Here is a 27,805-nt window from a genome sequence, read left to right as displayed (position 1 = left end):
GCCCCTTACAGCCCCAGGTGTCCCCCTATGACTAGGTGCTTCCTACAACCCCAGGTGCCCCCTATGGCCCCAAAAGCTCCCTGTGACCCCACATGTCCGTCCCCTATGACCCCAGGGCCCCTATGATGCCAGGTTTTCCCTATGACCCCACATGCCCCCTACAACCCCAGGTGCTTCCTACAACCCATGTGCCCCCTATGACCCCGGATGCCCCCTATGGCCCCAGATGTCCCCTATGACTCCAGGTGCCCCCTTATGACCATGTGTTTCCTGCAATCACAGGTGACTCCTACAACCCCAGGTGCTCCCTATGACCCCAGGTGTCCCCTACAACGCCAGCTGCCCCTACAGCTGCTCCCCTATGACCAGGAACTTCCTACAACCTAGGTGGTCCCTATAACCCCAATTGCCCCCTATGACCCCAGGTTCTCCCTACAACCCCAGGTACTCCGTATGACCCCAGGTGCCCCCTTATGAACAGGTGTTTCCTAAAATCCCAGGTGCTCCCTATGACCCCAGGTGCCCCCTACAGCCCCAGGTGCCCCCCCATGATTCCAGGTGCACACTCTTGAATGCACGCAGGGCGCCTTCCGGGGGTTCGTCCCCGTGAGCAGGATCTGGTCTGGGGACATCAGGCTCTAGGTGGGGTGGAAGGGCCAAGCTGGGAGAGAAGTGAGTGTATTTATTTGAAATCCTTTCTCCCGCCATCAAGCCAGGATTAGGTTTCAACCTTTTTCCACCATGAGAGATGCACATACCACATCCTGAACTCTAAAAACTGTAAGTTCCAAGGTGGAGGGAAGAAAGGGGCCGCAGGGGGTATGAGCTTGGCAACTGGCTTCTTATCACAACTACACTTCTTCATCATGCATTAATGTATACTGAGATGTTGGGCCTCCAGCTGGTTCTTGCTCTTCCTGATTAAAATTGTATCTTTCTCAAGAAATTCATTCTTCACAAAATTACCTAATGACAGCCACCATGAATCCCTACGGAATTTGTTACAAGGAGTCTTTGGCAGTATAAAAAGTAGATTGTGATTTGTTCCTGGCTGGGCTTATCGAGCGCCAAAGGCCTTGCTTCAACACATCTGTGAGGTGCACTGCAGCCTGGACAGGGCTGTGGTCCCCAAGCCAGAGGCAGCCAGACCAAAGGTGGCTGTGTGGCTCCCTCGCCCCAACCATGCCTGCCTGTCTCAAGGTCGCCCAGCTCGGGAGGAAAGGAGAGTCTACAGCCTCCCATACCCAGCCTCCCTTCCACTTTCAAATGCCGTGTGCCCCCCTTTCTTGGCTCCTGTCCCCTGAGAAGCCTAGACTAGATGCTGAGCGTACCCTGTCCTATCCTCTTCCGGCACCGACAATTCTTCTGCATCAGACCCAGCAGCACCATGCAGTGGGGTTCACCGACGCCCCCTCCTGGCTGTCATCCACTTAGGCCAGATGGATTCCGAACTGGGGATTGGTCCCAGTAAGTGGCTGGAGGTCTCCAGGAGGTCGCCGGGCATGGTTTCCCCCCTTGGGGAGGCGGGAAAGAACACAAGGGAAGAGCCTTGGTCGCCCCAGAGAGGGCGCGGCTGGCAGTCAGTGGGCCTGGGCAAGTTTTTTTTGCTCCCAGCGTGGCGAGCACGCCCTCCTTCCCTTCCCCCCTCCCCTCCCACCCACTGGCAGACGCACCCCGCGGCATCCTGAAACTTTGCACAGCGCCGTCTGACTGGGAATACTCGAGGTCTGATGGGCCAGGGCTGCCCTGGAATGCTCACGAGTGACCCCCAAGTCTTCCAGTTCTAAGCTCCTGGCCCGTGAAGATGAGCCCCTCTCAGGGAGGAATATCTCGGGGTGTGAGGGGAGTCACGTCTCAGGAGGCCTCTGCTCACAGGCTCTGGAGACAACGGGTTCTGGTGGGGGCGTCTGTCCCCTCCAGCCGTGGGGGCTGACCCTCTGCCCCTCAGCCAGATGGCTGGAGCATTGAGATACCATCTCTCCCTGGTAAGTCACTGAATATGCATGAGAGGTAATTAAAAAGAACACAAGCCACACCACCTATGGGTACTCTAAAAGATGGCTTCCCTTCAAAGAGAACTTTTTAAAACTCTTTCAAAACAGCGACTACACATTCCGAGGCACAGAGAGGTCCGGCGGGTCAAGGGAGGGCACACAGTCGGGCGGGCGGCAGTGCATAAATGAAGAAGAGGGGCCTCAGCGGTTTTGAAATACTGATGTGGCCCAGGGGAGGACAGCCTGTGGGGGTGGTCCTCACATGCCCTAAATGAGGGTCCAACTCGATGAGATAACAAGGCATGCACAGGAGACCAAGAGCCACGGACTTAACCAGAACGTTTCCTACTCAATCCCTCCTCTCCATCAGAACCTCCACGTCCAGACTGTCTGGGGCACAAGCGCGGACTGCAAGGTCAAGTCCCTGCAGCTTCCCAGGTAGACGTACAGAACATCATTACGAAAGGGCCAGGCACCGTCGGTCCCTTCCAGACAGCTAGGTGACTAGGTGACTATGCCCATGGGGTGGAGACGGTGATTGGGGGCGGATACCTCTGGGGCGCCCCCGATGGTTCCGCGCTGCCAAAGCAATCCGGGCCCATCTCTTACCCGTTTTCTAAGTGCTCTCTAATGGCGGACGTATTTTAACTTCTTCCAAATGCAACCTCATTGCAATCCCTACATTTTTTTGTTTACTCCTTAACAGAACTGGAGGAAGAGAATGAGCTACAAAAATAATGCCCTACACTTACAGAACACCACGGGTTTACATTGAGCCTTGCCTGGTGGGTGTTAACCCTTCGTTGTGCGGACCAAGCAACAAGGCGCCGCAGAGGAAAAGGAGCCTCCCAGGGCCCTGCAGCTGGTGAGCCCAAGCTGCCGCCAGGCGCGGAGCTCTGGGCTGGATGGTGGGTGGTGGGTGGGGAGTGAAGAAGAGAGACACATGGTAGTCCGGACCCAGCCTGCACGGACATGGGATTTTATTAGGACTCGGAGTGCAGCCCTGCAATGATCAGCGTCAGAGCCCGGAGCGGGAGGCTGGGTGGACTGCGGGGCTGGGGGGCTGGGGGCTGGGGGGGACAGAGGGGCTAGGGGGGCAGAGGGGCTGGGGGGGGCAGAGGGAGCAGGCTTTGCTTTCCTTTATTTCTCCTTGGGGAGGTGGGTCGTTTTTTCTGCATCTTCTTCCTGCTGCCTCGGCTGTCTCAGCCCAGAGAAGCGTATGTCGGATGCGTCAGTGATGTCCAGGGAACCGGGGAGGGCTCCCCACCCACAGTGAGATGAAAGCCCCCCAGTTAGGGCAGAGGCAGGGGTTGCCCAGATATCCTCCCGGGGTGGAGCTCCAGTGGCTCCCATAGGAGGAAGGAGTGGCCATCACGCACCCCCAGGCTCAGGCCGCTCTACCCCACCCTCCGGGTTCAGCTAGGGCACACAGACTTAGCATGGCATGATCTACTGGAGCAACACAGGGTCCACGCATCTTAGGGGGATGCGTGACAAGCAGGGACCGGGAGAAGAGTGAGAAAGGAGCACGGTGAGCACGAGGCATCCTTGGGGGGCAGGGGCAGGTGGGGGAAGTGTGGAAGCTACAGAACCCCGTTGGCTGAGCTCCAGCCTCAGCTGGGGGCTGCAGAACCATTGTCCACCCTGCCGCCCTGGCCTCCAAGCCCAGGGAGAAGCTGGGCCCCTGCGGGGCACCAGGAGCCAGTGAACAGGACGAGGCATTGCGCAGCCCAGGGGGGACAGGCCAAAAGGATCTGGGGCCCCGCAGCCCTCCGTCCAGCTCACCTGGGAAGTTGGTGTGGCCCCCAGGGGTGGAGCCCCCCACCATCAGCGGCCATAAAACAGGACCAGGTCCCATTTGTGTAGCTCCTCGCTACTCAGGGAGGCTGGGGAGAAGTTGCAGATCTCCAGCCGGGAGAAACTGCTCCAGGAAATCCAGAAATGACATCCTGGGGGCAGAAGGATCAGAAGGCTCTGGGTTCACGGGGCAGGTTCCAGGACAGAGCAAGGGACCAGCTCTGACCCTGTCATGTCTACGGGGCCACTGTCCAAGTCCCTGGCTACCGTTGTCATCTCTGTTTCATTAGAGAGCGCCCTTCGCATGTCTAACAACCAGGCAGAGGGACAGAACAGTAAATGGGCCCTGCCACCGGGCCAGGCACCTCGGAATCTGCAGAGACTTCAGTCCTCCAATTTAAGTCTGCCCAGCAGAGATGTCCCTAAACCATGTTCAAGGGACGTCCCTGTCATCTGTCCTAGCCCATCCACAAAGGAAGTCACCCTGTCATGTGGCTAAGCCCAACTTGCTGAGATGGGATTGGTGCTCTGCCTCATGAGGGGGGCGGGGCAGCAGGACAGGGACACATGCAGTCCCTGAGGTCGGGCAGCCTAAGGGTGACGGGGGAGAAGAAGGATGCCCCCAGCAGGAGCCACATGGGCTTCCTGAAACCCTGGGTGCCTGGGGAGTGAAGCCGCTGGGAAGGACATCTTCCTGCAGATGGTGCTCACCAGAACACTCGCCATCCTCCGCTTTCTTATCCAGCTCCGCCTTCTGCCTGGGGTCTATGTCATTTCCACTCTGGGGCACTGGAGGAAATCGTAAAATTAAAATCTTTAAAAAGAGAAGCCAAGGTGGTCATTTGTGAAAAGGTTCGCTGCAGCACACAGTTTCCTGAAGCTAGATGGCCCCCGGAGGGTGGAGACGGTCATGAGCCAGACCCTAGCAGGCCGGCAGTGGTGGGGGAGGGGGACACACATCCCGGGAGGGATGCGGACCAAAGACATGGACCGCAGTCATGCAGCTGGGACATTGCCTTAATTTCACTGCCAGGCAACCTTCATTTCTAGCTGAAACTGCCACACGCCGTGACAGGGCTGCAGGTCCAAGAGAAGAGGGATGAGGCTGCCTGTCAGGCGTGCATCTGGTCCATGGGCTGGTTGTCATTCTGGCTCATCCCTCAGGTGAGGACCCTGGGGGAGTCGGACACTCTCTGGGCATAGGTGCACCATCCGTTTCCCGAGCCGCCAGTGACAGCCATCAGGCCCAGTCGGGCAGCAATTTTCCTGAAGTCGTGTCACCTGTTGAGGCCTCCTGTTATGGCCTTTCCGTGGCGATGGCCATATGTGTCATAGACGTATATTCAAATGACGTCTCCAGCCTCCTGCCTGACCTTTACCAAGCTCGGTCTCCTGAAATAAGTGTGCAGCGTCTAGGAACCGAATGGTATAAAAATGGTCCCTTCCCTGGATGCCTTCAACAAACCACAAACCCTGCCCTCCCCCCAGGAAAGTCCAGCCACACAGGACCACAGGGGTCATGCAGGAGGGAACCCAGGAAGCCTTCAGCTCAGGGAAAACTTTCACCCATCAGCCCCAAATCTCAGAATGTTCTTGTTGTAAACAAAGATTAGACACAGTTAGAGAATTCTGGATCTGAATCAAATCTCCCAATTGGGTTTTGAGCCTAAGACAAATTTAGATGTTTAAGTTACCTGGACATTGGGCTGACTTAGAGCTGTGGCTCAGAGACCCAGTGTCCTCGTGCCCCACCGGCTGCTACAAAAATGGTCCCAGCTGTGTCTCCAGCTGCTGGAGTTCAGCTCTCACCCCCCGACACCACCCCTTTTGCACCTGCCCCAGCCTCTCAGAGACTGGGCGCGTGGGAGGGGGTGTTGTCAGGGAAGGAGATGGGGTCACAGAAGCCTCTGGGCAGCTTGCTAAAGAGCTGTCGGCTGAAATGGCCAAAAGACAGAGCGTTGATTTCGTTCAGCGCGGGCGCCCTTCCCAGGCAGTTGGCGGTAAGTAGGTTTTGGGTTTTGCTCCAATGCGGGTAGCGGAATCAGCGTCTGTTGCCCTCGGGACCTACCTCTCTCTGTGGCACACACCTGAAGGGAAGTGTGCGGTGATGGGCCATGTCCTGCCATTTTGGCAGGCAAGGGCGGGCAGCACAGGGCGGCTCCCGAGCACTTAGGGACCCCCCATTTCCCAGGTGCTTCCTCAGTGGCACGAGGCCTGGGTGAGGGGAGCCTGCCTGCCCCCCCCATGACCTTGTCAGGAAAGGGCGAGCAGCCCTCCCAGATGCCCGCCGCTGCCTGCCACCAGCTGGCCCCGAGGGCCGGATCCGGCTTCCTCCACTGGGCACTGGGGGCGTGGCTTTTGTCTGAGAGACGTCTGAGAGATGGTCTGCAGTGGGAGGTGCGGGATCTCATGGGTCCGGCCTCCCCTGGCAATCACCACTGTGTGGCAGGTGGGAAACAGGAAAACATTCTGGAGACAGAGCTGCCAAGCCTGCAAAGGCCAAGCAGAGACCCAGAGGCCAGACTCCAGCTGCCTGCGGCGTGCTTTGCTCAGCAGGAGCCCAGCAGTTCTCCTTCCTGACCCGGCTGCTGGGCTCCCCAAAATGCGGCCGTGCTCACGGGGCCCCAGGTCTCATGAGCGCTGTGTTTCGTGAGCCACCTTTCCACAGCACAGGGTGAGGATGGGGACCAAGAACCTACTCGTCACTCCAAGCCCCTGTCCACTCCACTTCGCCCCACGGGTTCCGGAGTCTGATTAGCTTCTCGGGACGACCCTGGATATCCACCTGCAAGGTCCACATGCGGAAGCACCTGAGCCTCTGGGCTCCCCTGCCTGGCGCCCCCAAGTCTGCAAACCGCCCACCACGCCCCTCGTGACCACCTCCTTCCCTGACCCCTCGCATCTGCCCCACACCCCTGCGCCTGCCCCCCAGTGCATCCCCGCGTCCACCCCCTGCCCCAGGCCGCCACACCTTCCCCACACCCCCGCGTATGTCCCCATGCCCACCGGCCCCCGCACCCCACGTCCACCCCCCAGCCCCAGGCCCCAGCACCGGCCTCACGCCCCGCAAGTCTGCCCCCGTCGCTGCGTCCTCCCCACAGCCTGCGACCCCATGTCCACCACCACCCTCCGTCTGCTCCCTGAGGACTTACACTTTCCAAATGTCCCCAAAGAGCCACACCCTTGTTTTTAACGCATGTTTTCCAGATGTGGCCAACTGCTGTTTTCCACAATTTGGTTTGTTTTTCCACAAACCATCTGTCTGGCTCACAAACAAGTTCGTGTCGGCTTTCACATGCACTCAAATTTTGTAATTGACTAAGACTCACTGAGCTCTTAACCCACCAGATGAAATGACAATAAGCACACAGAGCACGGTGGCCAGCATTCCAGGAGCACCCTCTGGAGGAAGCACACATGGGGCCAAGCACTGCAAACACACCATCACCGCCCCTGAAGCCCTGTGGCTGCCCCCAGGAGCTGGGTGCCGTGGCTACCTCTCTGGGACAGCTCAAGAATCCTAGATGCAGAGGGAGCAGGTCACTGAGGTCAGGACGTGGTGGGAGGGGGCATGGGCACCCAGACAGCGTGTCTGCAAACACACACTGGAAGCTCACACTTACTGCCTTCCCTGCTAGAGCCCCTGTGTTCACATTCCACGCACACACACTCAGACAAAGGATGTCAGGTGTTGGGTGTCCCACTCCCCTCCGTGTCCTCCGTCATGCCCTCGCCCACGCTTACACATGTGTGTTCAGTCTCTGCTTGGGAAATGACTTTACAGAAGAGCGTGTTGGTGAATTACAACACTCGTGCGGTTTTCATACACAACAAAAACTGAGATCCCGTCTCATTTCCCTTTTTGCTTGGCCGTCGGGAAGCCCAGAGCAAAGCTCATTTTTCGAGGGCAGCCCTGTCTCTCACCTGCATTGTCTGGTGGATTTCAGTTTCGTGTTTTGATTGTGTCTGCATACGTCACTGTAAGTGACTGCAAACGCTTTTTCCAAGTGGGCAGAATATAGTAAATAAACGTCGTGAAAACTACAGTGCATGCTTTCTGCTTGCACGGCTCCTTCTCCATTGGGCCTCATCCTGGGGCAGCCGACATCACTGCCTTTATCCCCTTTGGGGTCCTATGGGTTTCCACCTGTGCACACGCACCTCTTAACCCACATAGAAAATCTAACGGACAATCTCTACAACCTCCTCCAAAACCGCCCTCCCACCCCAAGCCTGTCTCATCTGCATGTCGCTGGAGCCCAGGGAGCTGAGGCACAGACGGACAGCGGGATCCATCTCCAAGGGGGAGAGTCCAAAGGGCCCATGAGCAAGAGGGACCCATGCACGGGTGGCGTCCTGGAAACCAGGGAGGGACCTCAGCAGATGGGAGGCTCTTTGTGGTGACCTGGACGCATGCAGTATCACAACCTGCTACCCTCCCCTCTCTTCCAGCTTTTACCTCTTGGACCCCAGTGATGGAGTAGGCATGACTCTTCACCAGTTTCTGGCAGGTGGTGGCCTCCGCTCCTGCTTCAGCTGCACTGGAGAACCTGGTTGGGGATGAAGTCCACAGAGGCTGGCCCTGACCCTGACCCTGACTCTGACCTCGTTGGGGCTGGCCGCTGGGGGACACTGGGGTGAAGGTGCAATGGTGACCTCAGTGACCTCTGAACAAGACTGCAGCTCCAGGTAGGCGCTATGTGGCTCGGGGGCCGGAGCATAACTTACAGGATTTAAATGCCACCAGACGCCAGGTCGTCACCTCAGGTCCCCGAATGATCCCCTGCCACTTGAAGAAGTCCAGTTATCCAGGATGGCCGCTCTGGGCCAGACTACTTCTCCTGTGTCTCCCCCTTCCTCATCCACAGGCCCCCCTCTAGGCCCCACATCGTCTCCCCACCAGGCAAACCCTGGAACTGAGATTTGGCAGAGATGTACTGTTTGCGTGCCCAAGGCCACCAGGTCAGGGACAGAGAGGGGCAGGAACAACACGCCAGCTCCAGTGTCCATGCCGCCCCGGAGCCCAGACCACCAGCCCCCCCACCCAGGCAGCACATGCACCCTGGCTCCAGATCCGCTCCCCTTCTTCTCAGGGATCTCCAACTCCATCGGGTACCCCCACACACACCCACCATGTATCTGTTTCCTAAAGATTCATGATCACTGAGCAGGGAAGGGGCAGCAAAGGTGGGATGCTGGATCCAGGGGTCAGGTCTCTGTTCTTGGGCCATTCCCCGGCACTGCAGACTGCGACTCCCACGATGTACCCACTTGCTACCCACTAATAAGGTCTGGGACCCCTCCGTCCCCAGACTTGCCCACAGTTCAGCCCCAGATGCTGCTGTGGCCCCTTCCCTGCCATGCAGTGGGGAGCAGGGAGACTCACGTCAATGGAGCAGGCCAGCAGGGACCCCGTGCAGAGGACCTTCCGGATGATCTGAAACAGGCGGGCTGGGGGCTTCTTCAGGTTATAAAACTCAGAAATGCCTCCAGTGAGATCCTCAAACCCCTCCACCGTGGACCCTCCAGTGAGAGCCTCATAGGAACCATTGAGCCTGCATGGAAAGAAAGAAAATGTGTGTCATTTGCAGAAGAGGGGCCCACGTGGGCTGGTGCTAGGATGCAGAGTGGGCTGGAAGATAAGAGAGGGCCCTTTGCCAGTTTTGCTTTGGGCTGACAGGGGCGCTCTGGCTACCTCCCACCAAGCCACCCCCTCCATCTCCAAGTCCTGTAGGAAGCCAAATGCAGCCTTCCCAGCATGGACCCTGGCTTCCTGGGTTCCTGGGGGTTGGAACCCTGGGCAGCCATGGGTAGAGAGTGCCCCGGGGGCTCACTCCGGGAAGAAGGCTGGAAAGGTATGGGGTTGCAGGACAGGGTAGGCGACACGCATCAGGAGAACCCACAAAGAAGGCTTCCTGCATGGAACTCCAGCAGAAAGGGGGCAGTGAGAGCTGGACGGGGCCTCAGCACCGAAGTGCATCTGTTCGTTCCTCGTCATGGTTGTTTGAAAAACTCACCTTAACCTAGGAACTGACTTTGGGATTTGAAGGAGGAGAATGGGGAGGCCCCAAGAACCTGTAGGGCTGACCCCCACACCTTGATCCACACCTCATGGGGGCAGGGCTGAGCCGAGAGCTACTGGCCCCAGTGTCCAGGTGCTGGGGGGACTCGGCCAGGCACCCCGGGTTCAGGGTGGGGCAGGTGCCATCCTCGGGGACACAGGGGTCTCCCGGCCCTGTACCGCTTACTCACTTGGTGTAGGCCTTTTCCAACAATGCTCCCCAGAACTCAGTGCCCATCTCTGAGTGCAGGAAGAGCAGCTCCCCATGCTTGGTGGGCAGCCTGTCATCCATGACCACTTCCACCCACTCGCCGTACTGCCAGAACTGGGGGGGCAAGAGACATGGGGCGGAGGCCCCTCAGACATCACCCCATGTGGAGGGCCGAGCTCCAAGCCCCCCCAAGAGCAGGATCTGCGTCTTCCATCCACACCCACTGGAGAGGCCAGAGAACACAGGACACGTGGCATCCAGCGTGTGAGTGATAAGCAAAGGCGCCCGCGTTGGGGATCTCTGGTTTGGGGATGTGAGAGGGACCCAAGCCCATGGGAAGGATTCCCAAATGACACGGTCAGAGCAGCGAGGGCTGGCTGACACATGGAGTACCTTCCTCTTCCTTACAGTTTTCTTAACAACGTTTTCTATTCTCTGACTTGCTCTATGCTAAGAACACAGTGTATAACCCGCTTGAGCTATGAAACATGCTTGACTCCACTGTTTATACCCTCGGGAAGACTTCAGGTCAGCAGCTGGCCACCAGGGGTGAAGATTTGAGGGAGTCCAAAGAGACGCCAGATTTCTGGCTGTATCCCGACCCCCACGTAGCTGCAGGGTCACCATGGGCCCCAAGCACAGTACCTGAAAATGGAAGATCCCTGAGTAGTTCTGCTGGAAATCCCGGCCCCCGGGGACCACGTGGCGAAGCAGCCTTTCATTCAGGGTTAGGGAGGCAAGGGCAGCCAGCAGCCAGCAGTCACCTGCACCCAGTCACAGGGACACACCAGTCAGGCCTGCCGCATGTCCCTGCCCAGTCTGACATTTAGGGCCCTGCTCCGTCCATCCCATGTCACCTCACCCCCTTCCAGGTCAGATGGCCCATCATCCTCCCTTGTCTGAAGGTCACGGGTGGCTCCTCAGGATGGGATGTTCTCTGCCCGCCCCTACATCACAGGACCCTGACCATTCCACCCCTAAGCACCAATGGTTGGGGTGGAGAACGCAAAGAAAGAAGACAGGGCGGATCCCACTCATGTCTCCAGCTTTCATCCCTTTGCTCCCACCAAGAACCTGCCCTCCAGGCAAACTCTGATGCCCTGGCCTTTCCCCTTGGGGAGTGGCTGCTTTGTTCCCTCCCCCAGCAAGAGCTCACGGCTCAGCCACCTGCCCCTTCTCTCCAACCACGAGTCACTCTGTCTCTTTGTGTTTCCTTAAGACCGGACAGTACCTAAGCTCTGTGCACTGGGTCACAGCACCCACCTGAGCAGCCGCTACTGAGTAGCGCTTTGGCGGCCTCCCGGGGTGACCTCCCGGGGCCCTCCAGCCAGCAGGGATGTGGACTCCTGGTCTGGCACCCCCAGAAGGAGGCTGACTCATAGGGGGGCCCGGCTTGACGAACAGCTAGTGTCCGAATGACTCGATGGATTTGTCTGGAACAAATGCCCAGTGGCCCCTGTGTGTTTGCTCCTGAGTCTCCCGGTCTGTGGGAATGGGGAGCCCAAGAGGACATGCACTAGGCATGGCACTCCCATGTCTGCCAACATCTGCAGCAGGAGAGATGGCGAGTGACAGTTCCCAGCACAGGCCCCGGAGGGATCTGACAGAGTGACCACTCTGCAGCCCCTCTGACATCCACCCCGCAGGACACACGCATCCTCGCAGCCCCTCTGACATCCACCCCGCAGGACACACGCATCCTCGCAGCCCCTCTGATGTTCTGGAGCCTGGCTGAGCTGTCTCCATCCACCCACTCAGAAACTCCTCACGCATTACAATTCAAGGCACGGAAACTCCGTGTCCCTCAGTTGCTGACATCAAACAGGGCTGCCCAGCTGGAGGAGCTTAATTTTCTTTTCATCTGCCTCACTCAGGACACTGCACAGGTCCTCCTGGCACTCGGGCAAGCGCGGGGCTCCAAGGGGGGGGTGTTTGGATTCCTGCCAGAACTGTCAGGCGTGAGTGGACTGTTGGTTCAGGAACACATCCAAATCAGCACATGCCCCTTCAAAGTCCTCTTGGGGGGATGGACTTCTATTCTGCTGCTCAGAACATTTCAGGAACTTGTTTGGGGACCTGCCTTGAAGCCTGTGGCACAATCGTTGGGTTCTTCTCCATAGGGACATGGCTTTGACCTTGGACCATAGTTTTAATTGCCAGAAGCAGCCAAGAGGCATTTGGATACAAGAGGCTTTTGGTGGCGAGTAAGGTGGGTGGAAAACCTGGGAAATACCTTGATGGACGAGTCCCTCCTCGCCAGCCACCTTCCAGTCAGATCTGGCTGTGGGTTAGAGTTTGGACTAACTGTAGAGCTAGAATGGGGGAGTCCTGGGTCACTGACCTCTGGGAAAGTCAGGGAACTACCTAAGCTTTGTTCTTCCTATGTTTTATTTGGGTAATACAAGCAATGGGTTTTAATAGTTATTAAAACAATAAAGAGATTTTTTAAAAATTACGCTTAAATAATGACCCCCTAGAACCCTTCCACTCCCTCCACCCTAAGGCCTCAGGACTTCCAGTAAATAGCAAACAGACCCGAGCCCTAACAATGAGGGTCTCTGGTTTTAAGTCCACCAAGAGACAGTCATCCTGAGTTAGGCTTTGTTACAACAGAAAGTGCTAAATCAGAAATTCCCTTTAGGTCTGAACACCTAGTGTTATTATAAATCATAGGTAGCAAGAACTCAGGGTCCAGCTTATTGGGCACTTCCTAATTGCCAAGGGGAGAAGTAGGGCTGCCCCTGGGCCACTGGCTGAAGGACAGGTGAGGGAAGCAGGGACAGAGATGAGGTCAAGTGCTGGGATCTCTGCAGTAGCCCCTTTATGAGGCTGATCAGTGACAGGAGCAGGAATAACAGTTAAGCCACTAGTTGGTTGAAGATGAAGCCTAAGCGGAGGGCATTCATGGGGGCTGTGAGGGTGGCACAGAGCCTGGAGGCAGAAAGGAGGGGAGACGGCAGCCTCAGGGACGTCTGCATCCACTGATGGCAAGGAGATCCAGGCAGGTTGGTCCCTCCCCAGAGTGGTGGTGGCTGCAGGGTGGGGCCTGGGAGCCCCCTAGGGAGAACAGGCCCGCCCCTGCACAGTTGTACCCCCCTAGGGCCACCCAGGACCCCAAGGACAACTTTGGCATAAGTACCAGCCAGCCCTGGAGGCTGTGATTTATAAAAAGAAACGCAGGCTGGGTCTTAGATCTGCTTCTGGGCTCAGAGCTCCAGAGAGGCTAGGCAGTCCTCTTCTGCACAGTTCTTTTGTTATGTTAACGAGGTGGCTTAGGAAAGCCCCTAGGTGACCCAAATGGTTGCCAGGAGAACCAACCCCAGTGAGTGGGTTGGACATTTAAGAGCCATCCCATCCCCTGACCCTGGGACCCCTCAGCAGTGGTGATTCCTAATTCCATCAGGCCTCTGTCATGAAGCCTTCAGAAATACCCAGAGGCCGGGGCTCACAGTGCTCCTTGCCGCACATGTGAAGCTTTGGGCAATCAGCGCCCCTTCCCCAGACCTCATCCCATGCTTCTGCTCCATCTGGCTGTGCCTGAGCTGGATCTCTGGGAGGAACCCGTGCTCTGGGGAGTGAGATGTTTCCCAGCGACGGGTCGTGAGGCCCTCCATCTGCAGCTGATGGGTCAGAAGCACAGGGGGCTGCGGGGGAGGACAATGGGAACAGGAGCCTGCGGTCTGAGATCTGTGGGGATCTCTGGCCTTCCTCATGTCTGAGCCCATCTTGGGGAGGCTGGAGACGGGCCGGCCTTTAAGAAGTAAGAAACCGGGCACAGCGCGCGGTGCCGGGCTGGCAGGGAGGCGCGCGCTCGCGGCGCGGCGCTGTCTATGGGAGCACGCGGCGCGCTGCTGAGGAGGGAGGTGTGGGGTCTGCAGCGGGTGGCGCGTGGCCGGGGTGGGGTTGGGGGGAGGGTCGGGTGTCGCCGAGCGTGGCAAGCGGGTTCCAAGTGGCTGCAGGCTGCCTGGGCTGGGTGGCTGCCACCGCCGCCGCCGCCGCCGCCGCGCCTGCTGCGAGATGGCGATCTTGGGCGCGGAAGGGGAAGGGCGCGCGGCGCTGGAGCCGGCGCCGCTGCTGTGGCCGCCCGACCGCCGGGAGCCGACAGCTTTGCGCCGGGTTTGTCTCCTCGCTAGACTATGAGCTCCTTGAAAGAAGGAATCGTGTCTTACTCATCTTTATATCCCCAGTGTCTAGCACAGTTCCTGGTACATGTATAAGCTGAATATTGGGACATGGCCACTGCTTCACCACGGTCTGATATTAGTAATAACCACAGTGGAAGGTTACAGTTACAGGTAACTGTTTCTAGTGCCAAACTAAAAAGAAAAAAGAACTGGTTTGGAACAGCAGTATATACAGAAGTAATTGTAGATGGAGAAATTAAGAAAACAGCCACCCAGTAGTTCTTCTAATCCAAAATGGGATGAACAGCTAACCGTAAATGTGACCCCACAGTCTACTTTGGAATTTCGAGTTTGGAGTCATTATACTTTAAAAGCCGATGCTTTATTAGGAAGAGCAACAATAGATCTGAAACATGCTCTGTTAATACACAATAGAAAATTGGAAAGCGTGAAAGAACAATTAAAACTTTCTTTGGAAAACAAGAATGGTATAGTGCAAACTGGTGAGTTAACAGTTGTGCTCGATGGACTGGTGATTGAGCAAGAAAATCTAACAAACTGCAGCACATCTCCAACCATAGAAATACAGCAAAATGGTGATCAGCCTTAGTGAAAATGGAGACCCTTCAACAAGACCAACTTCCAGGTTGGCTGTTGAAGGTACTAATGGGACAGATAATCATGCACCCACAAGCAGTCTAGTTCAAAACTCATGCTGTTCATATATAGTTAATGGAGACAGCACACCTTCATCTCCGTCTCTGGTTGCTGCCAGACCCAAAACCACACCAGCTCCAAAACCACTCACATCTGAGCCTGCCAATGACACTGTTAATGGAGAATCATCCTCATCTGCACCAACCGATAATGCTTCCACCACGGGTACTGCAATAGTATCTGAAGAAAATGCCTTGTCTTCAAATTGCACTAATACTACTGTTGAAGATCCTCCAGTTCAAGAAATACTGACTTCCTCAGAAATCAATGAATGTATTCTTTCTAACAGTGCAGCATTTGGATCTGAAACGAGAAGTACTTTAGATCTTGCTGCCTCTAATTCTGGAAATAATTCTGCCTTTGAGGCAGCCAAATTAAGACAGCCAGATGGGTGTGTGGAACCTGTACGGCAGCAGTCTGGAAGTACCAACACAGAAACGTTGCCATCAGGGTGGGAACAGAGAAAAGATCCTCATGGTAGAACTTACTACGTGGATCATAATACTCGAAACGACTACGTGGGAGAGGCCACAGCCTTTACCTCCAGGTTGGGAAAGAAGAGTTGATGATCGTGGCAGAGTTTATTATGTGGATCATAACACCAGAACAACAACCTGGCAGTGGCCTACCATGGAGTCTGTTCGAAACTTTGAGCAGTGGCAGTCTCAGCGGAACCAATTGCAAGGAGCTATGCAACAGTTCAACCAGAGATACCTCTATTCGGCTTCAATGTTAGCTGCAGAAAATGACCCCATATGGGCCTTTGCCACCAGGCTGCGAAAAAAAAAGTGGATTCAACCGACAGGGTTTACTTTGTGAATCATAACACAAAAACAACCCAGTGGGAAGATCCCAGAACTCAAGGCTTACAGAATGAAGAACCCCTGCCAGAAGGCTGGGAAATTAGGTATACTCGGGAAGGTGTTAGGTACTTTGTTGATCATAATACAAGAACAACAACAACATTCAAAGATCCTCGCAATGGGAAATCATCTGTAAACTAAAGGTGGTCCACAGATTGCTTATGAACGCAGCTTTAGATGGAAACTTGCTCACTTCCGTTATTTGTGCCAGTCTAATGCACTACCCAGTCATGTAAAGATCAATGTATCCAGGCAGACACTATTTGAAGATTCCTTCCAACAGATTATGGCATTATAAAACCCTATGACTTGAGAAGGCGATTATATGTAATATTTAGAGGAGAAGAAGGACTTGATTATGGTGGTCTAGCAAGAGAATTGTTTTTCTTGCTTTCCCATGAAGTTTTGAACCCCATGTATTGCTTATTTGAGTATGCTGGCAAGAACAACTATTGTCTTCAGATAAATCCAGCATCAACCATTAACCCAGACCATCTTTCATACTTCTGTTTTATTGGTCGCTTTATTGCTATGGCACTTTTTCATGGGAAGTTTATTGATACTGGTTTCTCTTTACCACTCTACAAGCGTATGCTAAGTAAAAAACTGACTATTAAGGATTTGGAATCTATTGATACTGAATTTTACAACTCCCTTATCCGGATAAGAGATAACAACATTGAAGAATGTGGCTTAGAAATGTACTTTTCTGTTGACATGGAAATTTTGGGAAAGGTTACTTCGCATGACCTGAAGTTAGGAGGTTCCAATATCCTGGTGACTGAGGAGAACAAAGATGAATATATCGGTTTAATGACAGAGTGGCGTTTTTCTCGAGGAGTGCAGGAACAGACCAAAGCTTTCCTTGATGGTTTCAATGAAGTCGTCCCTCTTCAATGGCTGCAGTACTTTGATGAGAAAGAATTAGAGGTTATGGTGTGTGGCATGCAGGAGGTTGACTTGGCAGATTGGCAGAGAAATACTGTGTATCGACATTATACAAGAAACAGCAAGCAAATCATTTGGTTTTGGCAGTTTGTGAAGGAGACAGACCATGAAGTAAGGATGCGACTATTACAGTTTGTCACTGGAACCTGCCGTTTACCTCTAGGAGGATTTGCTGAGCTCATGGGAAGTAATGGGGCCTCAAAAATTTTGCATTGAAAAAGTTGGCAAAGACACCTGGTTACCAAGAAGCCACACATGTTTTAATCGCTTGGATCTACCACCATCTAAGACTTATGAACAACTAAAGGAAAAACTTCTTTTTTTGCGATAGAAGAGACAGAGGGATTTGGACAAGAATGAATGTGGCTTCTTGTCTTGGAGGAGCTCTTGCATTTCAATACCCCAGCCAAGAAAAAATTGCACAGATAGTGTATATATAAGCTGTTCATTCTGCACAGTGAATTTTCTGAACCTCTCCAAGTATAAATATTTTTCGTTCTTCCACAGAAATATGCAAAACAGTTCATCCTTTTCTACTTTATTTATTGTACCCTTGACGTGACTGACCAGGAAAAAGATCATCCTTAAATTTTGAAACAAGCAAGAGACTTTATTAAAAATAAGTATATATCTATATAAGCATATAAGATGGTGGCTCTAGTTTTATAGAGCTCCATTATATTAAACACGACAGCCGTTCATTCAAGAAATAATCTGGATTTGCTTTACCTTGTTTCTAGTATCCAGAGGAAAAAGTACAAATTGCTTCATGATCTTTTCTCCCTTATACAACACCTTTTGAGGGTGTTTAGTTGCATGGCTGTTCAGGAAGGTATTAAGGGCTTAGGCCAAATCTTACTTTGAGTATGTTAAAAAAAAAAAAATGCTGCTGGCTTTTCTGAAGGACAGGCATTTGAACCTGTCAGCTCATTTTAAATAAATACAATAGTTGAAAATTTTCCCTCTTTGCTACATCACTAATACAGTCAAAGTAATGAATGAAACCATAATGTATATGTAAGTCATACACCACATCTGATGCCATTTAGTTTATTCTAGAAATTGGAAAGAATTCATTAAGCAGCAAAGAGGTTTGTTTACATGTTACTTTGGGATGCTAGGTATTTGTGGAGTTAAAAAGAGTCAGGTACTTAAGTACTTTTGTTTTTAAATCTGTGATGTTCTTTAAATTTAACTCATAATAAATTGATGCAGTTTGATACTTAGTAACATATAATAAGGTAATGGAACATTTTTGCTTTTGTGTTCAGAGTTTTGGTTTTATAAAACCAGATGGACTGAAGAGTTGTATAAGCATTTGAACACGCAAATGAAAACTATTTTCTATTAGTGTTCATATATCCTCATTCCTCTTAAATTCATGAAAATTTTATGATCTGAATTATATAGGCATATTAAAGACTCTTTTGGTCCCCACCCCCCTTTTTACATAGATCATTATTTTTGTCCTAATAACTTTTTAATTTTTCATTATCAAGGGCATTTGCTGAACTACAAAGATGTATAACAAATTAAAATCTGATGCGAATGATATCAATGCTATTTTAGCAAACTGGGCTTCCTTATTAACAAAAATTGCAATTTCCATTTGTATCATTTCAATATGCAGTGTAAATTACAGGAAGTTAAAAATTTTTTCATAACCAACAACTGACATCTTACAATGTTATCTGTAACATATTTATCTGCTAAGTACATATGGAAAATACTAGTATACAATTTAATTTCCCTAAACAGTTTTTGTTTTGCCAAAATTTTATTTTTCTACATACTAGATCGTGTTCTGCACTTCTATTCAAAGTTCATAGTAAAGACGAAATAAAGGCAGTGATCCACTAAAAAAAAAAAAAAAGAAAAAAGAAAAAAAAGTAAGAAACCATCCAAAAAGGTGAACCAATGAGAAACACTGATCCAAAAGAAAGGGGAACCTTTCAGAGACAGTTTGCGGTCAGCAAGAGACAGGCTTCAGGCAGGGAACTGTCCAGGGGAGCAAGCAACTCTGTGCCGCCACACGTCCAGCCCCCTGACATGGATGCTGACCTGCTCATATGGGCTTGTTTGTCAAAATCCAGTTTCGGTGTGCCCTGGGGTTCACAGGCCAGCGTGATTCGGCTCTGACGCCTGCATCAAGCCATCTCAGGGTGACCACCAGGCCTCCTCCAGGCCCTCGGAGCCCCCTAACTATACCACTCTTCCTTCCCTCTAAACCGTGCCACCGCCAGGCCTCATCCCTGCCTGCACCCCTGCAGAGGCAAAGCTGGACACTTCTGACCTGGGAGGCAGCAGCTGAACTGGGTTCTCAGGGCACCACGCTACAGTCCTGGCCTCCTCTGTGGCCAGCCTCCATCCCACGGATGCCCCTCAGCCCTCTGCCCAGGTTCCTCCCAGGGAACAATGCACCTAGCCCTACCCCATCGCAGAGACCTGAGCTTTCCTCGCATCTATGGAGGCCGTGCTGATGGGGTGAGCTGTGGGTCCCCCAAGGAGACGGAGCAAGGAGAGGCTGGGACCAGCACGGTGCCCCTCCTCAGCCCCAGCCCTGCGGACCCAGGGGGCTTCTGATTGGCCCATGTTTCCCAAAACACATCCCCTTAGCTCCTGGTATGGAGCCAAAGCCACGCTCTCCTCTGGCAGAGGCCGAGCCCCACAATAAGAGGGCATAGGCCCCATTCTCCACACAGCTGTTGGGAGCAATCGAATCTTCAGCATCGCAGATTTCCCAGGCTTCATGCACCTAAAATCCCGTCTACAAAGAAAGCCAGGCCTTGGGCGCTGGCCAAACACTACCTCTGATGGTTGCTAAGGGCCCTCCCGCCTCTGGGAGGGATGGCCTGGCTGAGCAGGAGGGAGCCAGACACCCACCAGGACCACTGCTGCCACGCAATGACCAGCACCCCCATGCAACAGGACAGCATTTGCCACGACACTTGTTGTTGACAGCGGAAGACACAGAGCTCTGTGGCCACCTCAGCTGAGGGGACAAGGAGCAGTTCAGACACACAGGGCAGCAGGCATCCAAGTTTCCCTGAGACACATGCTAATTAGGTTAAACACTGAGCTCAAAGTAAAAAGGCAGAACAAGGAGGGCCAGGATGCTGTGCCCTGCCTCCCCCAGCCCCTCCCCAGCCCCCCCCCCCACTGTGAGCCCCACAGAAATGGCTCGAATGGCACAAGGGCTTGGGACACAGAGGCCGTGGCTCTGGGCAGCGGGAGCATGACCGTGTGGGGTGCCCGGAACATTCCCACAGTTCTGCACTCATGCTCTGCGAGCTCGGCCAAGGGGGTATCTTCTGCCAGCAACGCTCATTAAGGCCAGAACGTGGGAAGCATTTGAAATAAAATGCCTGTGAATTTCGGATTCATAAAGGCTTCCAGCAGGTGTGGAAGAGAACGCGTTTTCTCGGCTGGCATGAGGAGGAAAAGGGAGGGCACCTTGTGAGAGGACAGGGTTTTTCAGGCCCACGTGGACACTGGACTTCTGTTTGCTCTGTTGATCTTCACGGGTAGGATTGTTCTTCTCCGGTGCCTGCGTCTCTGGGCCCGGTCCTGCCACCATCCTGGGCTCCCTAAAGGGAGCTCAGCTGGGAAGACGGGGGTTCTCATTTTCTCACTCATTTTAGAGCATCTGCTGGGGCAATGCCCACAGTTGTGCAGATGTGGCTGCTCCATCCGGTGAATGGTGTCCACGTACAGGGCACAACTGTCAAAGCATCGCCCGGCGCGGGCTGTCCACTGCGCCCCTACAATTCTGGCCCATTGCTCCTGCGCGGAAGGGGGGTTCCGTGGCCTGGAGAGATCGCCCCGGGGAAGCCACGGTTCTAGCATCGCAGACCCACGCAAGGAGCACCGTCTCAGAAACACAGACACACACACAATATCGCAGACAGGACGCGAGGTCCCATTAGTCATATCACACACAGCCAGCCTTGCCCCAGATGGAGAGTCCCCAGTAACTCACCCAGACTCCCCTGACAAATGTCTGTTCGCGTGGTTCCATCCACAATGAAACTGGGGGCTGGGACACAAATTCCTGAAAGCAAGGGGGACAAAACACGGGTCACAAGACACCCCGCACTGGTCGCAGCTGGGGTCGGGGAGCTCCACCGTCAGAGCAGAGCCTGGAAGAGGCCAAGTCACCTTCTGTGAGTCCCTCACCTTACTGCTGATGACTCTGCAGGCCAGTGAAGGGTGGAAGCCGTAGGGGGGGTGCGGGGGCTGGGGGTGCCGATGGGGGGTGCAGGGCAGAGGTGCAGGGTAGGGGTGCAGGCAGGGGTCCCAGGGCAGCAGCCGCAGCAGCCACAGCCTGCCTCCCCACGTCCACCTGCATCGGTGTGACTGACTGTGCATGCCGTGCCAAGCACTGGTGTGTGAGAGCGGCAGCCAGAGAAGGGCAGAGGCTGGCACTGATGTGCTGGAACATGACCTCCCTCTCAGACAACACCCCGTTTGCACAGAGAGCATTAGATCAACATTCCCTACGCAGACTACATGCTGTGTGCACTCATTAACTCCCCGATGACGTGCCCATGGCCCCAGGCGCTGACGCTGATGCTGAGGTGTCCGGGCAGGGAGGGCGGTTCATGCAGCTGACCCGCCCTCCCTGCGCTCAGGACCGTCAGGGTGGAACCAGCCTGGGGCACCGCTGGGGCCCCCACCAAGCACTTTCTTCCCTGTTTACCCAGCACGACTGCTGGGTGCCCACCCTGCACACATAGCCTCACGGGGCAGGCACGAGGGTGACGGGGGGAGGGAAGAAGAGCACAGGCCTCACACTTGTAGTGAGTCCATCTGTGTGGGAAACCCGGACTGACCTCCATGGAGAAGTCAGAGACAAGCCCAGTGCATAACAAGGGGTGCGGGCTTGTGCGCAAAGGGGGAACGTGAAATGCCTGGGAGGGGCGCGTCTGGGAGGCTCTCCGGGCGGGAGAGGATGCCTGCCCGTCGGTTAGACAGTCTAGGAGCAGGACAGGTGTGTCCAGCTAACCCCAGGCAGACGGTCACGGGCAGTCGTGGGTCTTCAAGGAGCAAAGAGGCCCCTGTCACTGACCGCAAGTGCATCAGAACGCCAGGGAAGCAGGTGGCGGGGCCAGCACCAGGAACTGGGATCCCGTCCTGTGCTGGGGACCGTGGGTCCTGCAGTGACAGCCCCACACCCTAAGCAGCGCCACCAGCTCACATCTAAGTGGGCGGGAACAGTGCCTTCCTGCTGGCTTTTTTTTTCTTCCAAGTAGTAAGAAAAATTCATTCACTTGTGTTTTGTTGAAAAAGTAATATATGCACATAAGTTGAAAAAAAAAAGTCTAAGTAAATAATGCCCATAAAAACCGAAATCGCTTGCATTCAGAGTGCTCGCTGCTCACGTTTCCTTTGTAATATTTCAGAAACTGTCTGTTCTCATAAAAGCATTGACATGTACATCCGTTTTTATCACAAATGTATTGTACCTCCTTTCCCAGCCCAGAGCGAGCCTTAGAATTTCAGATCCCTAATTTCTGCTAGCTCTTCTCTCTTCAGCCAGCCCTCCGCGGGCCGACCCTCTGTTCTATTCCTTTGATTCCTGCTTCTGCGGTCTCCAGGGCAATTTAGACCAAGACCCGGCGTCAGCCAAGCTAGGTGTTCTCAAAGCTCCAAAATTCAGAAGGTGGGAGAGATTTGGGAAATTAATAATTAAAAAGGGAGAGGTAGAGCCCCTGAGTGGCTCCATCCGTGAAGCGTCTGCCTTCGGCTCAGATCATGATCCCAGGGTTGTGGGATGGAGCCCCACATAGGGCCCCCTGCTCAGTGGGGAGCCTACTTCTCCCTCTGCCTGCTGCTCCCCCAACTCGTGCACACCCTCTTTCTCTCTCTGTCAAATCAATAAATAACATCCTTTTCTAAAAAGAGAGGGACCAAAAAATCATATTAAATTTCATTTGGCACAGGACCGTGCGGCTTCGTCGGGAAGGAAGGGAGGAGAACACACTGAACGGGGTCTCGCAGACTCTCGCTCCTTAAAAACCCTCTTAAAATAGTGTTCTCTCCTATCTCCCGTTCATCCTTCAGTCTCCCGAAATCTGGTTTCTACCTTCGACCAGAACCACAGAGGGAGAACCGTTGCCCCGGGTGCTGACTGCCCCCTCCCTCCTCGCCCCTGCTGGAGTTCTCCTCCCTTGGCTTCTGCATTCCTGCTTGCCCTCGTCAGTACCCTCACCTCTCTAAATACTCCTCCTCCGTCATCCTCTCCTTCCTCTGCTCTGCTCGCCCTTCAGAGTCAGGGAGCCCTCCACCAGGGTCCTCAGTGCTCTGAATGATTGCACGTCCTACGGCAATGCCACATGCCGGGCACTCCCTCCTGGGACATCACCCAAACCCCAGCCACGGAGTATGACGATCCCCCTGATGGCTCCCCTGAGCCACACAGATCAGCCACCCACGTCACTGACATAGGTCACGTGCTGCCAACCTCAGCGACTCAGAGCTAACGGGTCCATGAGCTCGGCTACAATCTTGCATCTAGTGCCACTCGGGAGACAGACTAGTTCATGAGGCCGGCAGCAATTTCGCGGGTTATAGGCAGAATGGCACAGAGTGATTTATAGACAGAGGGGATGTTCCTGTCCTCACATCATTTGTTAGCATAATTCAAAACACCTCTGCCCAGAAATACCAACCAACAAGTGCAGGGACTCACAAGTCCTGTACATCCTCTAGAGCCCACAGAAAGCCCTCCCAGTCACCACGTCCTGCCTGCGGGACCCACACTTGGGGTGGGGGAAACAGGGGAAAGTGGCAAGCAGGGCATTTTGGGAGAGGGGGGCAGTCTCCCATGCCCCATCCTTCCTTCTTCATAAGCAGCTCGTGTCTTCTCTGTAATCATGTTTACTGACATGTGGGTAAGGAACTCAGACACAGACACAGACCACAGACACAAATTACTCAGGCTTGTGCCAGCCCCTGACGCAGGGCACGGGGGAGGGGGAGCCCCAGGCACCGTGTTGAGTCCGAGGCAGGGAGTGACCCAGCACATTGTCAGTGACCACGCTCCCCCGGGGCCATTCCGGGAGCTTGGTTCAGGACTGCGGGTACAAACCCCCATGCTGCGCTACGCTGGACACCAGCGCCAAGTTTACGGTACACATCACGGCCCGGCACTCTGCCCCTTCAGGGTCCTGGACCCTTCGGAGCTTTTTTTTTTTCCCCCCCCGCCTCACCTCCATTTCCCCCCCGTACTCCCTCTCTCATTACCACCTTTCCCAGGCCGTGTTCACCCTGAACAAAGGCGCAGAGCCTACTTGGGCCTTCCGCTCCTTCCCAGCCCTGCTCCAATGTCTGGACCTCCACATCACTGCCCGGCCCCCGTTCCACGGTCAGGTGAAGAAGTTGAAATGCTTTCCTCCGGGAGCTCCTGCCACGTCGTTGTATGCACAGCTTCCCGGTGCACGTCGTTGTACTGAATGAATAACAGAGACACTCCTAGTACTGAGCTCTGTTACATGCCAGGCGCCATGCGAAACCCCGCAAGGTAGATAATGCTATTTCTCGCTTTACAGGTGAGGGAACGGAGTCCTAGGGAGCTCGGGAAATCACGTGGCGTCACAGGCCCAGTGAACAGCACGGAAGGGACCAGAACCCGATCCAGCTGACGCCCGAGTCTGCGCTCTCAGCCAACTGTCCTACTGTCTCCCTCCGACCACAGAGAGCACCTCCGAGGCTCTGCGCCCACGTGCACACACGACCTGCGCATAAATAAGGCTGAACCGAAAGTCCCCAGCTCATCAGACCAGAGCAGCGGCTGGAAGGAGGGCGGCCGCCCCCGACAAAGGCTGGTCCCCTCATCCGAACCCTTATCTCCCGACGGTCATACCCGCCACGTCTGCCTTAACCTAGGCTGCCGGCTTCCTGGGTCCGTTTGGTGTGCTTGACCCACCTTGCTCCCCTCTCTGCATTTCTCCCTAAGGTCAACGCACTCATCAAATGACAGAAATGCACAGAGAAAAGTCTCGTCCACTGGGCCGTGCTTGGGCCCATGCACACCGGGCAGCCCTCAAACCACAGGCCCGGGCTGGCCGTGTACATGGCGAAATGGAGAAGCCAAGAATGGAGACGGCTCTGCGGAGAGCTCCGCTGGTCTCACACACCGCCGTGGAGTCTGTGACAGTGCCGCTGTTCTTGCCCAGTGCCACTGAGAACATCACCGTAGAGTCATGAGATCCCAAGCCTGACCCTGAGGTCTTCAATCTGGGCCAACCTGTCTTCTACCATTAGAAGAAGAGCCCAAGCAGACCTTCCATTTAGCTGCTTAAAAAATAGGACAAAAAAAAAATGGGTGCACCCTGAGTGGCTCAGTTGGTGAAGTGTCTGCCTTGGGCTCAGGTCCTGATCCCCAGAGTCCTGGGATCAAGTCCCACTCAGGCTCCCTGCTCAATGGGGAACCTGCTTCTTCTTCTGTCTGTCTGCTGCTCCCCCACTTGTGCTTCCCTCTCTCCCTCTTCCTTTCTCAAATAATTTTTTTAAATCTTTTAGAAAAGTAGAGCAAAAATAGGCAAAAAAAAAAAACACCTGGAAGGGGCAGGATGCCAAAATTTATGATTTCAGAAAACATCTAAGTAGCAAACTTCATTCTATCATCAAGAGAGCAAAAGCATCCACACATACATATTCAGCAGATCCCATCTGCTTTCCCCTCGGGACAGGTCAAAGTTAACACCTTTGTGAGAAGCAGGGCCATAGGAGCACTGGTGTGAAGTCCCCTGAGACCAACAAAGTCAGGTGTCACTCTCAAATGCAGCCAGGGACAAAAAAAAGCCAATGACCCCCCATTTAAACATGAGCAAATGATTCGAACAGACAATACTCCAAAGAAGACAATCCAAATCACCAACAGACCCACGAAAAGATGCTCAACATTGCTAATCAGCAGGGGCTCAATGGGGCTCTTGGGTGGTTCAGTCATTAAACGTCTGACTTCGGCTCAGGTCCTGGGATTGAGTCCCACATCAGGCTCTCTGCCCAACAGGGAGTGTCTGCTTCTCCTTCTCTCCTTGCTTTGTGTTCCTTCTCTCACTGTGTCAAATTAATAAATAGAAATCTTTTTTTTTTAAGATTTTTTTAAACTTTTCTTTAAAAAGAAACCAATAAAATGCATTTTGTTTCTTTTTTTTAAAGATTTTATTTATTTGACAGACAGAGATCACAAGTAGGCACAGAGGCAAAGAGAGAGAGGGAGAAGCAGGCTCCCCTGCTGAGCAGAGAGCCTGATGCAGGGCCTCAATCCCGGGACCCTGAGACCATGACCTAAGCCAAAGGCAGACGCTTAATCGACTGAGGCCACCCAGGTGTCCCTGCATTTTGTTTCTTTAAAAAAAACACATCAAATAGATAGAATCACCAAATGATCCAGTGACTCCACTTCTGCAGACACCCGGAAGAATCGAAAGCATGGTCTCAAAGAGATAATTGAATAGCGTCTTCGTAAAACCGTGATCCGTAAGAGCCAACGGGTGGAAGCAACCCACAGGCCCCTGGATTCATGAATGGATGTAAACGCTCTGGAGGTGGTGATGGACAGCTGCAGCAGCGGAAATGCTCTTGGCACACACTTAACATGGTTAGATGGTCTTTAGTTAAGTGCGTTCTACCCGCAATTTAGAATAAGGAAAGGAAGGAAGGAGAGGAGAGACAGAGTGGGGAGGGAAAGCGCAATGGAGCAAGTGATCTCCTTAGGGCAAGGCGGAGTGTCCTTATCCCTGTCTCTCCCGCCCCCAGGGCTCCTTGGGGTGCTTCAGGTCCACTAGGTTTGCAGCCTCCTGACACCCCAGGATCCCATGGCTCGTGGTTGTCCCCCGTGGAGCAATCTTCCATCTTTCTTCCCAGGTGTCCACGCCTCACCCATGTGCCTGTCTCCCCCACCATCTCCATCAGAGTCAAGACCAGAGCTCACTCCTGACATCTCCCTGACCACCGCCCCCCGCCGACCAGTGCAGGCAGCCCCCACACACAAACACATACCTGCCCGTTGAAAACTACCTCTTGAAGCAAGAATCTGAAACTGATTCTCATTCCTGGATTTTGCCCACAAAACCCCAGATTAACCACACAGGTTTCAGGGGGATGGGAAAGGTGGGCCATGGTGGCTGCAGGGCGGAGGTTGGAGGGGTCCTTCTAGCCATGGGAACTGTGTGCAGACCGGGTGGGGAAGCATAGCAAAGGGGCAGAGGTAGCTGGAGCTGCCCGTGGTCCTGACCACATCTAAGAGCCCTTCTGTACTGTCCTCATGCTCCCTCTTCCACCACACTGCCAAGAAGACAGGTCCCACAGCTCAGTTTTCCACATCATGGTTGAGGAGACAAAAGGGGCCTGGCCAGGAGCTCCAAAAGCCTAGTCCCTGGTGTGGCTCGTTCTGTGGACCAGACACAGGACAGAGCCCTTGATTCACTTGGGCTCACACCCACCCTGCAGAGGGGCTCTGATCCCGCAGCTCAGACCGGACGTGAAAAGGGTCATGGAGCAGGAGGGCCATGGGCTGAGGTTTGGGAAGGACAGTTCTCCCATCCCCTGCCCTTGGGCACCATTTCACAGAGGAGAAACGAGAGCCCTCATAGAGGTCACCTGTTCAAGGAAGGCCCAGCTGGGGTTCAAATCTAAGTTGGTCTGCTTCCAAAGTCCAGGAATGCTCTTCCCCTCCGTCCCTTGCTCCGCCAAAAAGACTTTAAAGGAGGGCGAGGGTAGGGGGCGGGGGGAGAGCTATTCTAAAAATACGGACCTTGGGAAGAATGATTTCTCCCTCCCCAAAGAAGAACTGACTTCTCCCTCAGCTATTTGCCTGAAGAAGCGACAGCCCTCTGTCCCAGGAGCAGGCCTGGCTACTCACCGTGGGCCGTTTTTCCAGACAACACCTTGGGTTTGCGGGGAAGTGTGGCCCCAGATCCTTGGTAGCCCAAGGCAGATGGGCACGCAGGGAACTCTGGATCCTTAAAGAGGACTCCTGAGTCCAAAAGCACTGTCGCCTCAGGCTCTCAAAAGTCCTGGCCCAAGTACTTCATGGCTTTCTGGTGGGAGCCAAGACCTTCGGCGGCCGCCCGCCGCCGGGG

The 27,805-nt window shown here is 54.0% G+C and overlaps 2 pseudogenes; one reads left to right on the top strand and one right to left on the bottom strand.

The window, feature by feature from the left end:
• Positions 1-1,314: 1,314 nt before the first annotated feature.
• On the bottom strand, positions 1,315-27,805 carry LOC123389777 (annotated as a pseudogene).
• LOC123389776 lies at positions 14,932-17,075 on the top strand (annotated as a pseudogene).

The sequence above is a fragment of the Mustela putorius genome, unplaced genomic scaffold, assembly GCF_011764305.1.
Source record: "Mustela putorius furo isolate JIRA1106 unplaced genomic scaffold, ASM1176430v1.1 tig00004014_pilon_pilon_pilon, whole genome shotgun sequence".
NCBI lineage: Eukaryota > Metazoa > Chordata > Mammalia > Carnivora > Mustelidae > Mustela > Mustela putorius.
Note: the sequence above shows the minus strand (reverse complement) of the source record. Positions and strands in the feature narration are given on the sequence as shown.